The 15,391-nt window shown below is 39.0% G+C and overlaps 1 pseudogene; it reads right to left on the bottom strand.

Annotated features, from left to right (window-relative positions):
- Positions 1 to 2,494: 2,494 nt before the first annotated feature.
- Positions 2,495 to 3,910, bottom strand: LOC107541264 (lupus La protein homolog pseudogene; annotated as a pseudogene).
- Between the last annotated feature and the right edge of the window lie 11,481 nt (positions 3,911 to 15,391).

Raw genomic sequence — 15,391 nt, 5'->3', positions numbered from 1 at the left:
ATTTTTTTCTGACATGTCATGTATTTCTTGATAAAGTTCCAGACAAAATGAAATATGGTCTTTCCACCACCAATACCCCTTTCCAAGTACGGTTCTCTAATCATTGGAATAATTACAAAACAAAACAAAAAAACAAAAATGCCCACTCACATTTTCAAAATGTCCTCTAAGAGTCAGTGATGACCCACCGAGAATTATTGCTCAGCTCGCTGACCTTGCTTCTCTGTGACTAGGCGAAGCTTGTTTCCACCTCAGAGCCTTTGCACTTGCTGTTCTCTCTGCCTGGAAGGCTGATTCCCCAGATATTTGAATGACTCCCTCCCTCTCATCTCAGGTCTCTGCTCAAATGACACGACTTTAGCAAGCCCTTCCCAGACTATTCTATCTAAAATAGTACCCCTGCTCCATGTATCTCTGTCTTTGCACTCTTCTTAAATTTTGTTCATAATACATATGGACAAAACTTTTGTTGCATAATAGAATGTAACTATTGCTGTCTGACATTATCTTAGATATCTATATGATTACATATTTATTGCCTGGCTCTCCCACTAGACTCTAGTCACTAGATGGAAATCTCCAAAATATAAGGAATTTCTATCTTTTACATGACTCTAGTCCCAGAGTCTAGTAAACAGACTGTAGTACTCAATAAATATTTATTTAAAGTATGTCTGTCAACTTCCCCTCCTATGCACTCCCATGCAAGTCTGCTCCATAAAGTTCAGTACTATTATGTGTCATATGTAGCTCCAGTAAGGTTGGTAACTGTTGTTTTCTCTGTGGCTTTTCTTATTATGAGTAAGTATCAAAGTATCCAAAGGCAGCGAGCTTACTGACCAGCCAGTCACTTGTCTGTGTCATGCTTTTATTTATCTTTCTCTTTTGTTACTATCCAGGGTAGGCATTTATAAATCAGCATTTGAGTAATACACAAAATGAAGCTACTACTGCACAGCTTAGAAATGGTGTATTTTCTTGGACAGGATAAAATATTGTCTCCATGGTCTGGGTTACCTCTTTGATTTACTTAGTAGCTCAACAAACCAAACAAGGTCGTATACTAGGTATCTGATCCCTGATGTGGGAGAGAGGGTGTCAGTCAAGTGAGGGAATTATGTCCCAAGAACAGGGGCTTGATGCAGTGAAAGGGGGGGCTCTTCAGAGTAACAAAAGCTAGAGGAGCTAGAGTGTGAATGCAAACTACATACTTGGGAGTGCTCCAAGAATCAAGAAAAACAATGTCTTTTAAGCAAAAGAGGAGAGGAAATTAGAAAGAAAGATAAAATGTCAAAAGTTGCATCAGCACAGGAATAGAATGGTTGTCGAAGAGCAACTTGTGGCAACTTCTGCTGGGAAGATTCTTCCTTCAGGTAGCCGCATAGCTCAATCCCTCATTCCCTTCAACTTTCTATTTACATGTCATCTTATTAACCCAATCATCTCTGAATGCCTTAAATAAAATGAGACTCCTTCTCCATCACCTTCTATTCTCTTTAACCTACCTGTTCTTCTTTATAACATTATTATCACCTGACATCATATATTTATATTGTTATTTGCTTATTTTCTGCCTCCTACCCAAAACCCCCTATCCCAACTAGGATGTCAGAACAGGGGTCACCACACAATATTCACTTATTAAATATTTATTGAATGAATAAAAGAAAGAATGTACCAAGGCACGACTGACCAGCATACTATTTGATCTGAGTACTCCCCAAAATCTTTTGCTTGGTGCCCTGTGCAAAAGTAGGAATACCCTAATTCCTCTGTCCTATTGAGCTGTGTGAGGGTCCAGAGAATAACATGGAAATAAACATGCTTGGGAAATGGTGACCTCTGACTTTAATAATAAGAGTCCTCAGTAGAAATATTAATTGTAACTGATTATTTTTCCTAAAGAGTTTTTTTAGTTTTTTTCTTTTCCTCTTTCTTTCATTCTATGATAGATTGAAAAACCACAGAACAGGCAATCACCAAAAGTGGCCCTTTGCCCCCAAGTAGTTGTGTGACCTAGACCAACTGTCGAGTGATCAGAAAGTCTGCAGGTTTGAAAGATTAGAGTCTAGACCAAATTTTTCTGGACATCTACTTTCTGCTCAGTTAGTAATTCATTCATGTACCAGGAAAGTTTATTAATGAATCCAGGTTTTCTCTCTGATCCCAGGATGGCACTAAAATTTGACTTTCTGACCAATAAATAATCATAGCAAGAGTTACCCCATTTATTGAGCAATTGCTATATACCCTGTACTGTGCTATGTTCTAACAATGACCATATAAAATGGGTATTATTACTCCCATCTTACAGTGGCAAACTGAGACAGGTCTTCATTTGCCCACATTCACAGAGCTGGTAGTATGTGACAGAGACCATGATTTTTAAAATTTTTTTTATTTTACATAGTATATATTTTATTAGTTTGTACTAATACATTCTCATATTACAAAGGCAATATAGTACAAGAATCTTTCTTTTGATATCTGAAATAACATACAACTGTACATCAAAAAAAAAATCCTCATTTGAATAACAAAAAAAGACAAGCTAGACAACAAAAAATGTTCCCTTCTTACAGGTGGACATTGAAGTGGATCTAATTCCTTTTTCTTTTTAAAAGCCTCCAAAGACAAACACAGCTGAAAACCTAATTAAAATGAATAAAAAATGTGTTTACTAAATTACTGGTCTCCGGCACCATTTTCTGTTTTCTGCTGTTTTGATGCAGGTTCTTCTTTGTCTGTTTCTTCTCTTGCTCTTTTTACTGGTCCTGATGCACCGTTTTCATCATGTTCATCATCACTATCAAATTTAGTGTTCTTGCCCTGGACTGTACTTTTCCTTTAGCAGACCCAGTCTGGGCAGCTTTATTTCCCTTTCCTTTTCCTTTAAATCTGCGACCTTTTGACTTCCATTTGTTTAAGGATTCTTGCTGATCTTCTATGACTTTTTTCAATGCTTCTTTTTCCATGTCTCCATCTAGTACTTCCCATGTCACTTCTTTGTTCCTTAATTGTAGGTTACCATTATTTGCATCTTTGGCTTTATCCAGTGCTTCCTTAGCTTTTTCTCTAAACAGAATTATTCCCTCTTTTGCTCCTCTGACAAAGTCTATCCATTTTATTTCACCATGATTTGAGAAAAGAATGTGCAAATCTTCTCTACAGGTCTGATCATCTAGGTCCCCCGAAAATTTCAACAAGCAGCCAACCTTTTCTTCTAGAGATTTCATTTCAGCATTTTCTGCTAGCTTTTGTTTTTCTTCCTGTTCTTTTTTAGCTCGTAATTTAGCTTCCACTTTATTTTGCTTTCTTTCTTCATTTTTTTTTTTTTTTTTGCAAAGTAATCTTCCTTGAAAAGTATTAGCAGATCTGTATCTTTGTACTTTTGTCCAGGGGTCTCCACAAACTTTTTAGCAGATTCAATGCTATCAAACACAGCAAATATGGATCCCTTAAATGCTTTATGCAATGTTCTTCTCATCTGAATATTTAGTACTTGACCTTTATCTTCTAACCATTCTTTTATGTCATCAAGGGTTGCATCAGTAGGGAAACCTTTAATATAAACAGATCTGTTTTTTACATCATTTTTATATTCATCAGTCACTTCAGGTAGAGGTTTGTTTGGAGATCTTCTGATTTTGGTTTTATCTTCACTTATTTCCATGAGTTCTGCCTTTGATTTGCTCAATGCTTCTACTCTTACATTAAAGTCTGTTGTTAGACCATTTAACCTATTGAATTTTATCATTATTTCCAAAGGTACCCAGCCTTCATCCAGTTTGATTTGTTCCTTTAAAAATTTGTCTCGTGGCAAATTGAAGCCACCAAAATAATATTCAATTTGATGACATATTTTGGCCTCCAGACCAGCCAGTTTTTCATCACCATTTCCGGCCATTGTGGCTATCTTTAAGGTCCCGGTCCCACAGAGCCGGGCCACCTCAGCGTCGCCTCTTCTAACGCGCGCACAAAGATGGGGACTGTCCCGGCCGAGACCATGATTTTTTCATTGCACCTTGTAGTAAGTGGGAAGGCCAAGCATTAATTAAGAGGCAGTCCTACCCCCAACCCCCATCCAGGCCAAGCCGAGAATGGGGACTGAGATATAACCTGACATCTCTAAAGAGATACTCTGCAAGGTCAAACCTACAAAAATGTTAGCAAACTTATACCTACCTAACTTTGGCCAAGAATGTCAGTAAGCTCAAAAACAAATACCACTGACCCGCCCCCCCCCCCACCAAAATGGCTTTCCAACCTCTCTGCTTTGTTATGACAAGGAAATAAAGAGTCAGGGGACTGATTTCTCTCCATGGGTACTTTCTGAACAAATGTGTGCTCTATTCTGCTCCCACGTTTTTCTATGAATTGAATTTTAGTTGCTTTTAAATATAACTTTCTGCTGGATATTACTATTATTTATATACACATATCCTATCTCCTCTATTCAGTTGAAGCTCCTAAAGAACAGGAACCAAATCTTAGTCACCTTGTACTCTCTTCAGTAGCCTTTGGCCTTCAAACCAAACTAATACCTCCATCCCCCATGGAGCTTTATACATCCCACTTGACAGTCCTCAGAGCTCCATGTGGCATCTTAGAATGCAGTAGGCACTCAATATACACTTGTTTGTTTACTATATCTTGGTCCTCTTTACAGCAAAAAACTAGACCCTTTCACTTTGTTTTTGCTTTTACTCATTCACTTATTCATTTATTGTTTCTTTCCTTCTTTGTTACAACAGTCTTTCCACTGGAGGTTCAGAGAGAGTAGAAATCTCTCTCTCTCTCTCTCTCTCTCTCTCTCTCTCACACACACACACACACACACACACACTTTATTCCAGTCTGATGTCTGTAGTCTGAGTTCTATACACATATAGATCCATTCCTTAGCATCATCAGTGTCAGCTGAGGGTGAGAATTTTCTCCAAGAGGTGGGAGCACCCAGGTAAGGACAGCAATGATATCTGACACTTTTGCTATTATCACTCTCCTGAGTATTTTCTTATACCTCTTGTTTGCACACCACAACATTCCTGTGAGTGAGGCATATGTTATAAGAATTCTCATTTTGTAGATAAAAAAAATCTTAGGGAGTTTTCATGATTTTCTCAAGATCACACAGCAAATTGAGTGGCAGCCTGGATTTTTGGATGTCTAGTTCAAAAGATGATCTTTCTGAGGCATGTTAGGGGAGCAAAAGACCCTGGGGACTATCTTGTCTCCATACCCCAAATTCAGCTTGCTGCCGCCAATACCTCACAGGGATGGGTAAATGGGAAGAACAGCTTTACCCTTCATTAAGTATCTGTTGGGCAGTTTCCAGTTTGTTTACTAGCTGTGATTAGGAAACTGTTTCAGATCTCCCAAGCAGAGGCGTGCTTATGTTTTCACTATAGGCCTGAAACCAGTCTTACTTAAGCAGGCTTCAGACTGATAGCCATTGTACTGGGGCAGGCACAGGGGGGAGCTGACATCTGCTGACCATCAAACCTATGCTCTCTTAGATACCTCCTTCTTCCATTTCTGGTTTCTTTTTACTCACTTGAAAATCACTAACATCATTAACATTCTGAAGTTTCTCCCCATTCATTCATGTGCTAAACTCAGCCTATGTTAATCTAAGAAGGTGTCAGTCCAACCCAAATGACTCTTCTCTAGCTCACTTCAACACAGCTTTACTATAGCCCTTGTGGAAAGTTGAGCATCAAAATCTTGCTCCCTTAAAGTAATGAAAGAAAATCTAAATAAAGGGAAAGAGAATCTGTGTTCATGGATTGGAAAACTTAATATTGTTAAGATGTTAAAACTATCCAAAGTGATCTATAGACTCAATGCAACCCTTATCCAAATCCCAACAGTCATTTCTGAAAAAATGAAAATGCTTATCCTAAAATTCATAAGAAATTACCAGGAACCTTGAAAAATCAAAACAATCCTGAAATAACAAAACTGAAGGACTTACATTTGCCAATTTTAAAATGTACTACAAAGGTAATCAAGCCAGTGTGAGACTAGCATAAACATAGACATATAAATTAATGGAATAGAACTGAGAGTCCAGAAATAAACCCATATATTAATGGTCAACTGATTTTTCTTACAAAGATACCAGGACCGTTCAATGGGGAAAAGAATTATGACTATAACAAATGATACTGAGACTACTGGGTACCATTTGCAAAAGAATGAAGTTGGGCCCTTATCATACCATAGGAAAAAGTTAAATCAAAGACATAAATGTAATGAGGTATCACCTCACACCCACCAGAATTGCTACCCTCAATAAATCAACAAACAACAAGTGCTTCCCAGCTGATGTGGCTCAGTGGTTGAGCATTGACCCATGGACCTGAAGGTCATAGTTCAGTTCCCAGTCAGGGCACATGCCTGAGTTTCAGGCTCGATCCCCAGCAGGGAGTGTGCAAGAGACAGCTGATCAATGATTCTCTCTCATCACTATTGTTTCCATCTCTCTCTCCCTCTCTCTTCCTCTCTTTGAAATCAATAAAAACATTTAAAACAGCAACAAAAACCCCAAAGTGCTGGCGAGGATGTGAAGGAAAAGGAACCTAGTACACTGCTGGTGGGAATGCAGACTGGTGCAGCCACTATGGAAAACAGTATGGAGGCTCCTCAAAAAATTAAAAATGGAACTGCCATTTGACCCAATGATCCCACTTCTGGAGATATATTCTAAGAATCCCCAAACACCAATCAGAAAGAATCTGTGCACTCCTATATTCATAGAAGCATTATTTATAAGAGCCAAGATCTGGAAATAGCCCAAGTGCCCATCAGTAGATGAGTGGATAAAAAAAAGCTGTGGTACATTTACACCATGGAATACTATGCATCTGTAAAAACGAAGGATCTCTTACCCTTTGAGACAGTATGGAGGGACCTGGAGGTTATTATGCTAAGTGAAACAAGCAAGTCAGAGAAAGACAAATATCACATGAACTCACTTATATGTGGGATCTAATGAAAAAAATAAACTGATGAATAAAATAGACCCAGAGCCATGGAAACATGGAACAGATTGATGAATCTCAGAAGAAAGGGGGGGCAGGGAGAGATTAACCAAAGAACTTATATGCATATATGCATTGCCCATGGACACAGGCAATAGGGTGGTGAAGGCCTGGGACAAGTGGGAACCAGGTGGAGGGAGGCAATGGGGGAAGGGGGGCACCTGTAATACTCTCAACTGTAAAGATAAAAAACTATAAAATTCTTAGAAGAAAACATAGGGATAAATCTTCAAGACCTTGCATTTAACAATAGATTCCTAGATATGACACCTAAAGCACTAGCAACAGAAAAAATAAATAAATTGGGCTGCATCAAAATGAAAAAAATCTTGTGTTTCAAAGGACACAATAAACAGAGTGAAAGTACAAACTACAGAATGGGAAAAAATATTTGCAAACCTTATACCTGATAAGTCTAATATCTAGAATATATAAAGAATAACCCATTAAAATGGGCAAAGGAGTTGAATAGATATTTCTCCAAAGAATATATGCCAATGGCCAACAAGCACATGAAATGATACTCAATGTCATTAGTCATTAAGCAAATGCAAAGAAAAACCTCGATGATGCCACTTTTCAATCAATCACTAGGGTGGCTATAGTTTTTTGTGCTTTTTTTTTTTTTTTTAAAGGAAAATAGCAAATGTTTGCAAGACTCTAAAGAAATCTAAACACTTGCACACTGATGGTGAGAATTTAAAATGGTGTCGCCACTGTGGAAATCAGTTTAGTGGTTTCTCAAAAAGTTAATCACAGAACTACCATATGACCCAGCAATTCCACTCCTAGGTGTATGCCCAAAAGTATTGAAAACATGTACTCAAACAAATACCTGTATACAAATGTTCATAATAGCAGTATTCACAATACCCAAGTAGTGGAAACAACCCAAATGTTCATCAACTGATGAAGAGATAAACAAAATGTGTTTTATCCACATAATGAAATGTTATTCAGCCAATAAAAGAAATGAAGTTGTGATACATGCCACAACATGAATGAACCTAGAAAACATTATGCTGAATGATAGGAGCCAGACACAAAAGGTCACATGTTGTATCATTCTATTTAGCTGAAATATCCAGAATAGGGAAATCCATAGAGACAGAAAGCAGATTAGTGTTCACCAGGGCCTAGGAGAAGGCAGGGGAAGGCACATGGAATGTGAGTGCTTAATGCATATACTGTTTCCTTTTGGGATAAAAAAAATGTTTTGAAAGTAAATCACACAATGCACAACATTGTGAATGTAGTAAGTGCCACTGAATTGTATACTTTAAAATGGTTAATTCTGTGTTATGTGAATTTTAACTCAATAAAAAACCCTGCCCCCATTTTATGCAGCACTGTCACCAAGAGGACCTTTTTACAAGCATAAAAAAGTCTGGCAGTTTAGCAGGGGTCACACACAGCAGCTCTGCTTTCCTGGCCTTTCATATTTTCTGAATGGACTCAGCAGTTCATCATGATCTCATTTTCCAGCTGGCAAAAATCTTTGATTGAGGGACAGAATTCAATACCACTGCTCTCTGTGTGTAAATGATGATGATGAATCATGAGTGGGGATATGTCACACTCAGAGTGCACATGTATCCCTTCCAGACACTCACATCACAGGCACCTGTGAATAACACATCAAATCCCCCATCCCATTCTCCTCAGAACAGCTTTCAAGATTTTTTGCCTCTATCAGAAATCTCACTTTGGAGTTCATGGGCTTAAGAGTGTTCTCCCTTGGAAGCAGAGAAGAGCAAATTCTGTCCTCAACCACAAGGTCTCAAATGAGCCTCTTTATGTCAGTGGAATCAAAGGTTTGTAAATGATCCTAGTGTATTGAAGATGAGAAATCTGATCTCCACTTCGGTGAAGTATAATGTTTATTACATACTAAACAGCACTCAAGGAGATAGAAGCTAATACAGTAGTTGTATGAACATGTGTGCCATTAAAATGGTAATTAAACCAACTCCCTGAACACCAATAACGAAACCCAACAAAGTCGTTCGCGGGAGGGTTGGGTTACAATTCCACATTACAAGGAGATCTGTGGCAGCATCTGCAATGGTGGCTAAAGCACCAATGTTGACCCTGGCTTTTGGAGCATGAAGGGCCAGGAGACCCTGGAACAGTGGGAATTACTTGTCTCCACTTAGGATTTGGCAAGGGTAGACACAGTGGCCTAGATACAAATGATAGAAAATTCTCAGGAAGTTACTGAAAGGGAAAGCAAATACATTTGGAGATCCCAGAAGTAATATCCAAGGAACACAAAAACAAATGGCAATGTTTACTGTTTTTTACTGTAAGCAAACTTATTGAGTGTTTACTATGTGCAATCACTCTGCTGAGCTCTTTATAGATATTATCTTGTTTAATTCTCACAATCCTGTAAGGTAGATATTGGTATTATTCCAGATATATAGATGAGAAAACTGAGGTTCTAAAAAAGATTGTCATCTGCCCATGGTTACACAGCTAATAAATTATAGGCCCAGGAATCAAATCTAGGACTGTTGACTCCAGGGCAGATAAGTGGGGAGTTGATCTTACATGGAGCCTTGCTAGCAATAAGATGTGGGAAGGATGAAAAAACAATGTTTGTTGATAACATAATTTGTGTCATTTAATCCTCCCAACACCCCTGGAAAGGTGGGTACTACTATCCCACTTGACAGATGACAAAGCTATTGAGTCTATTGTGAGTGAGTCTCATGGGGAGAGCTGTTCCTCAGGATGAAAGTTTTTTAACCTTAGGAAGGAACTTTAGGGAACCTCCAGCATCCATAGACTTCCATCATACAATTTCAGGGTCTCCGTGTCTTTCCTGATTCTGAGTTCCTGATTTGTGCATATATGCACATAATGCTCAGGGTATATATAACACAGTGGATTGGCCTGGTTACTCTAGGCCTGGTTACCCTTCAAGCATGCACTGGAGGGGTAAATTGTGCTCACTTCAACCCCCTTTTAGTGGGGGGTTCTGTTGCTTTTGCCATTTTGTTGGGATCCCATTGGGTACTCTCAAATTCAAATAGGCTACAGGAAAACTATTGACAGCTGAGAGGGCAGGGCTGGGATCAGGGAAGGGAAGTTCCTGAGACTGCAAATGGAAAATAATGACTTAGCTGGCTGGTTCATGGAAGTCACCAAGTTCATTTCTCCTCTCTTAGCCATCTAAATTGCCCTTCTTCCTGTGTGCAGTGAATGGGGAAAAAGGACTCTGCTTGCAGTTACCTGACAAAACTATAAAAACAATAGTTGTAATGGTAGCTAACATCACTGAATAGCATCCTCTGTGTTTCATGTTACTGAGCAGCAGCAGTCTTTATGTTTCATGTACTTACATACTTGGACATAATCTAATTAAATCTTTACAACAGCCCTATCTAGTAACTAGGTACTGTTATACCCATGGACCTACCCTGCTCCCTTTTTACTAATGAGGTACCTGAGGCCCAGAGAAGTCAAGTGACCTCCCCAAGGACACAGAGCTATTAAGTGGTAGAGCCAGAATTCAAGCAGTCTTCTACTTCAGAAACAGTATTCTGAATCTGATGCTCTCCTGCTCCTTGGGGATGCAAAACTTCAACTGCCCTCCATGCTGCCACTTTGTCATTGCTCTCCACCTCTTTGAGGATCTTTTTGAGACTTAAAACCCTAAAAGATTGCTTACAATGGGGACAGTGGACAGAACTCAGAGGTGCAGAGACAGGCGCTGATGAGGGTGGGAGATACTGGGGTGGGAGTAGTTAGACAATTTAAGCTGAAAATTGCCAGCTTCAGAACTGCATCAGTAAGTGGAGTTGGGGAGAATAGGAAGGGTGAATTAAATAAAATTGTTATTCATCTTTCCTATTTTTTTTCACTTTTGCCCTGAGAGGGCAATTAAGGAAATAAATGGTTTGTGGAGATTAGCTGACTGGTAGCTTTGCATATTAATATAATGATACTTGAATGTACCAGGCTGACTTTCTGTTTAAGATAGCTTTGTCCGCTCAGGCTGAAGAGCTGATTTCAGAGAATTAGGCCCCTGCACATTAAAAATAAAATAAAATGTGTCTGCATTCTGTCTCTACTCTGTGTGTCCACCAAGAAAAATAAGACTGTTGGCAGAAAGCACAAGGGATGTGAAGTGGCTGAGCACTGTTCTGTCAATAGTCATCGGAGTACAACTAACCCAGGGGCCCATGGCGAAGTGAGAGGTGAGGCCAGGCTAGGGTGGGGGTAGGTGCCAATATTTCTCAAGAAGGTTTCTACCTGACATGAGTCAAATTTAATCGCATTCAGCAAATATTTTCTGGGCCCCATGTTTGCTAGCCACTTCAGATGCTGAAAAGGTTAATACTGCATCTCTTCTCTCAGGGAGTGTCTGTTCTAGCGGGGGAGAATGACACATGATACAAGCTACAGTTTTGTCTGAGAGGTATCGGGGAGTTGAAATCTGGTTTATTCTAGAATAATGACTAATAATTGGACTGCCTGGTGTGGGAAACAGTTTTTTAAAGAAGCAGAGGATGGTGGCTCCAGTGTGTGGTGGGCACTGTGTCACTCACAGAGAACCCATAAGCAACCTGAGCACTCCTGTGCTGCCTGCATGAGGATTGATCCATTGGTAGTCCTAGTATCTGTGGCCGGGTCAGTGAGCAAAATCTCAAAACAGAAATCAAATCTTACCTCATGCCCATTCCCATTCCACTTGCAGTCTTTTTTTGTTGTCATTAACTCTCACCCGAGGATATTTTTTCATTGATTTTTAGAGAGTGGGGAGAGACAGAAACATTGATGTGAGAGAGACACGTTGATTGGTTGCCTCCCACATGCACCCGGACTGGGGTCAGAGATCAAACCCAGGACCCTTTGGTGTGCTGGCTAATGCTCTAACCACTGAGCAACACTGACCAGGGTTCACTTGAAGTCTTTTTAAAAGAACGGTTTGTAAAGTGGTTAAGTACATGAGCTTTTGATTCAAAGGAAACTGGTCTAGAATCATGACGCTCCCTCTGACAAGTTGTGTGACCTTGGACAAGTCTTTTAACCTCTCTGAGCCTCATTTGACTCTCTTTCTTCAGGTGAAAAGTAGGGATAAATAACAGCACCTACCTCATAGGGCTTTTGTGAAGATTAACTGAGATCCTGCTTATGTAACCCAGATGTCAGCTGTGGAAGTCTTCTTACTCTTAAGATCTTGGTAATATTGGTTCAAACTCCCATTACCTCTCCCCATGATGTCTGCAAATTTCTGGGGGTATAATAACTGCATGGTAACCTTTATCTCTGGGTTTGTCCCACTCAGAATTCCTGTTCTTCAAATTGTAGTTATCTGAGGTTTCTTAGCTCCCTCCCAGTATTAACCCAATCTTAGAATTCAAACCCTTTTTTTAGTTTCAACAACAAAACTACCCCCAAAATACTAACAACAACAAAAGCAATGATTTACAAAGCCTTTATTTTTTAACATACGTTATTGAAGGTTTGGAAAAGTAGAAAAACTTGTTTCAGCACAGCAAACACTTTAAAGTTGAAAAGATTCTTCAAAGTCCTTTGGCCACTCCTCCAAGTAGCTCAGCTGGCCTCTCTCTGCTCTCTCTTGGAAACAAAAGAACTCATTTCTTTCCATTTTCTGATGGAAAGCAATTCAGCTCTCTCTAACCCTTAAACCCCCAAGCTTAGCATTGGGTTGTGTTTCTTTTTATGACCTCCTTAAAGTGGACCTAATTAAGTTTTTGGATAAGTTGCCGATCACCTCCTTGTTTTTATGAAGTGGAGGTTAATTTTTTCCTCATTATACGTGTAAGGTAATTTACATAAATCTCATCTGTAGTAAGTACACAATAAAATAATAGCTGTTATAACAAATATTTTGGATTTATTTGGGCATAAATTAATAAAAGTGTTGTACATTTTTTAAATCCTCACCCAAGGATATGTTTTTTTTTATCAATTTTTTAGAGATACGAAGGGGGGATTGAGAGAGAGAGAGAGAGAGAGAGAGAGAGAGAGAGAGAGAGAGAGAGAGAGAGAGAGAGAGAGAAAGATGAGAGAGAAACATCAATTGGTTGCCTTCTGTACATACCCCAATCAGGGATTGAACCAGCAACCTAGGTATGTGCCCTGGCCAGGAAGTAACCCACAGTCCTTTGATGTATGGGATGGCACTCCAACCAACTGAGCCACACTGGCCAGGGCAATGTGTTGTATATTTATATTAATATAAGAGTCAAAGGAGATTATCTCTAGACAAGCCCTTAGAGACCTAGTATTTTTCAAATGTGTTGCTTAGACACAATTTTCACAGGCTGTTTATAGACTGTTCAAGAAATAAAATTTTCTTCCTAAATTATATTAAAGTCATGTTGCATACTGTATTCCACTCTTGAAAATGTGAAATTCACCTTAGCCCATTAAAGGCTCTGAGAAGTCCTGAAATAAAGATTTTCTATTTAAATTTGTTTAGCCTTGTGTTTTCCAGTTGTATTTGACAACAAAATTCTTGGTGTTAACCAAACAAATGTTGCAATTAATATGTCATGAAATTAGTTTGGGATATGTTAACCTGGCTCCAACCTATCATTTTACAAATGATTAAAGGAGATGCAAAGCAGGAAAGGACCTGAACCAAAGGCACCCTTCACTCGCTAGTGGTTTCTGAGTGTGAGACAACAAGTGGAACAGAGACTGTGAAGAGTGTCTCAGAAAAGATCTAACAGTATTTTCATACTTCATCTACATCAGTTTCATACAATCTGAAGGATTTTGTTCAAAAAATCTACTGGAAGAGTTATGTTTACTCCCTGCCTACCCTTTTTTATCTCCCCCAATCCATATTAATGAGGCTTCCAATTCCACTATATAACTGAAACTGCTCTTATTAAAGTCACCAATGACCTCCATGTTAACAAATCTAGTGGTCACTTCTTTGTCCTCATCTTACATGACTTCTTGGCAGCATGCAACACACCTGAACATTCCCTCTTTCTTAAAATACTCTCCTTTCCTGGTTTCACATAACACAAAGTCCTCTGATTTTCCTCCAGTTCCCCTCACCAGGGTTCCTTGCTGTTGCTCTTTATTGTTGTTTGTTTAATGACTTTTCTGAACAAAATCCATGAAGTTTGTGTTCTTTGTCATGTGTGGTCACTGAATTCTCTTTTTGATTAACCTAATGGTTAGCTAATGGCAGGACAGATTTCTTCTTTAAATATCTGGAAACAATAAGCCTCCTAGTCTTTTTGGGGGGCCTATGTGTACATGTTGGGGCACACCTACAACATTCCAGCAGGCAGTTATCAACTCTGTCTTAGCCTTCACTTCTGCTTGCATATAGCTGCAACGTCATCCCAAGGTGTGAGATTAGGGCCTTCTCAGGTGTGTCTGAGTGTGTACATGACCTTGTGTATGTACGTAGTCCTACACATGCATGTGCCCTTCTAGATTTCCAGAAATATGTCAGACCTCTTCAAAGTCCCATATGGACACCTCATTTCCCAGCTTTTCCTTTTAAGCATTTTGGTGTCCTATTGTTTGCCCCAAGCTTCATACATTGCTTCAGGAAGCAATTTTGTTAAACAATTGTTGTTGATTGTTTTTGACAAATATCCCTGGGAAAAAGCTGCTGGCACTAGTCAAAGTTGAGTCTACCTGGTATTCTCTTTAATCTATATTCTGAATAGCCCAACTTCTCATCACTCCACTGGCATCACCCTGATCCAAGCCACCATCATCTCTCACCTGAATTACTGTCATGATCTCCTAACTCTGCCACTGTATAAAATTCTTTAGTGGCTTTTCCATTGTCCTTTGGAGAAAATGCAAAATCTTTCCATGGTGTCCTAGGCCCTGAATGATCTGGCGTCTGCCTCACTTGCATCAACTCATACTTTTTCCCTGTTGTACCATAAAGTAATATCTGTTTGTTTATTTCAATTCCTTGAACAGGTCAAGTTCTTTCCCACAACAAGTCCTTCACACTATAGGTGCTAATGTCCTAGTTTTCCCTGGACTTTCTGGTTTTAGTACTGAAAGTTCCATATTTCAGGAATTTCTCCATCCTGGGCAGATGAAGACAGTTGGTCATTCTACTTTATACACTTATTAGAAAAGTATTTTAATAAGAATACTGTTCTCCCCATTTTCACCTAGATATATCTTGCTCACCCCTTACTCTCAGTTTAAATATTCTTTCTTTGCAAAGGCCTTCCCTGACCACACAATTAGAGTAGGACTTCCCTGCTTTTCTCTCTCATAATTCTCTACTATTTTTCTTAGCACAACTTATAATGATTTATAATTATGTATTTATTTGTTTGTTTACTTTTATTGCATGTCTCTTCCACTAGACTGTA

The sequence above is a fragment of the Miniopterus natalensis genome, chromosome X, assembly GCF_054644295.1.
Source record: "Miniopterus natalensis isolate mMinNat1 chromosome X, mMinNat1.hap1, whole genome shotgun sequence".
NCBI lineage: Eukaryota > Metazoa > Chordata > Mammalia > Chiroptera > Miniopteridae > Miniopterus > Miniopterus natalensis.
The sequence above is the reverse complement of the archived record's forward strand: the minus strand, read 5'-3'. Positions and strand labels throughout refer to the sequence as shown.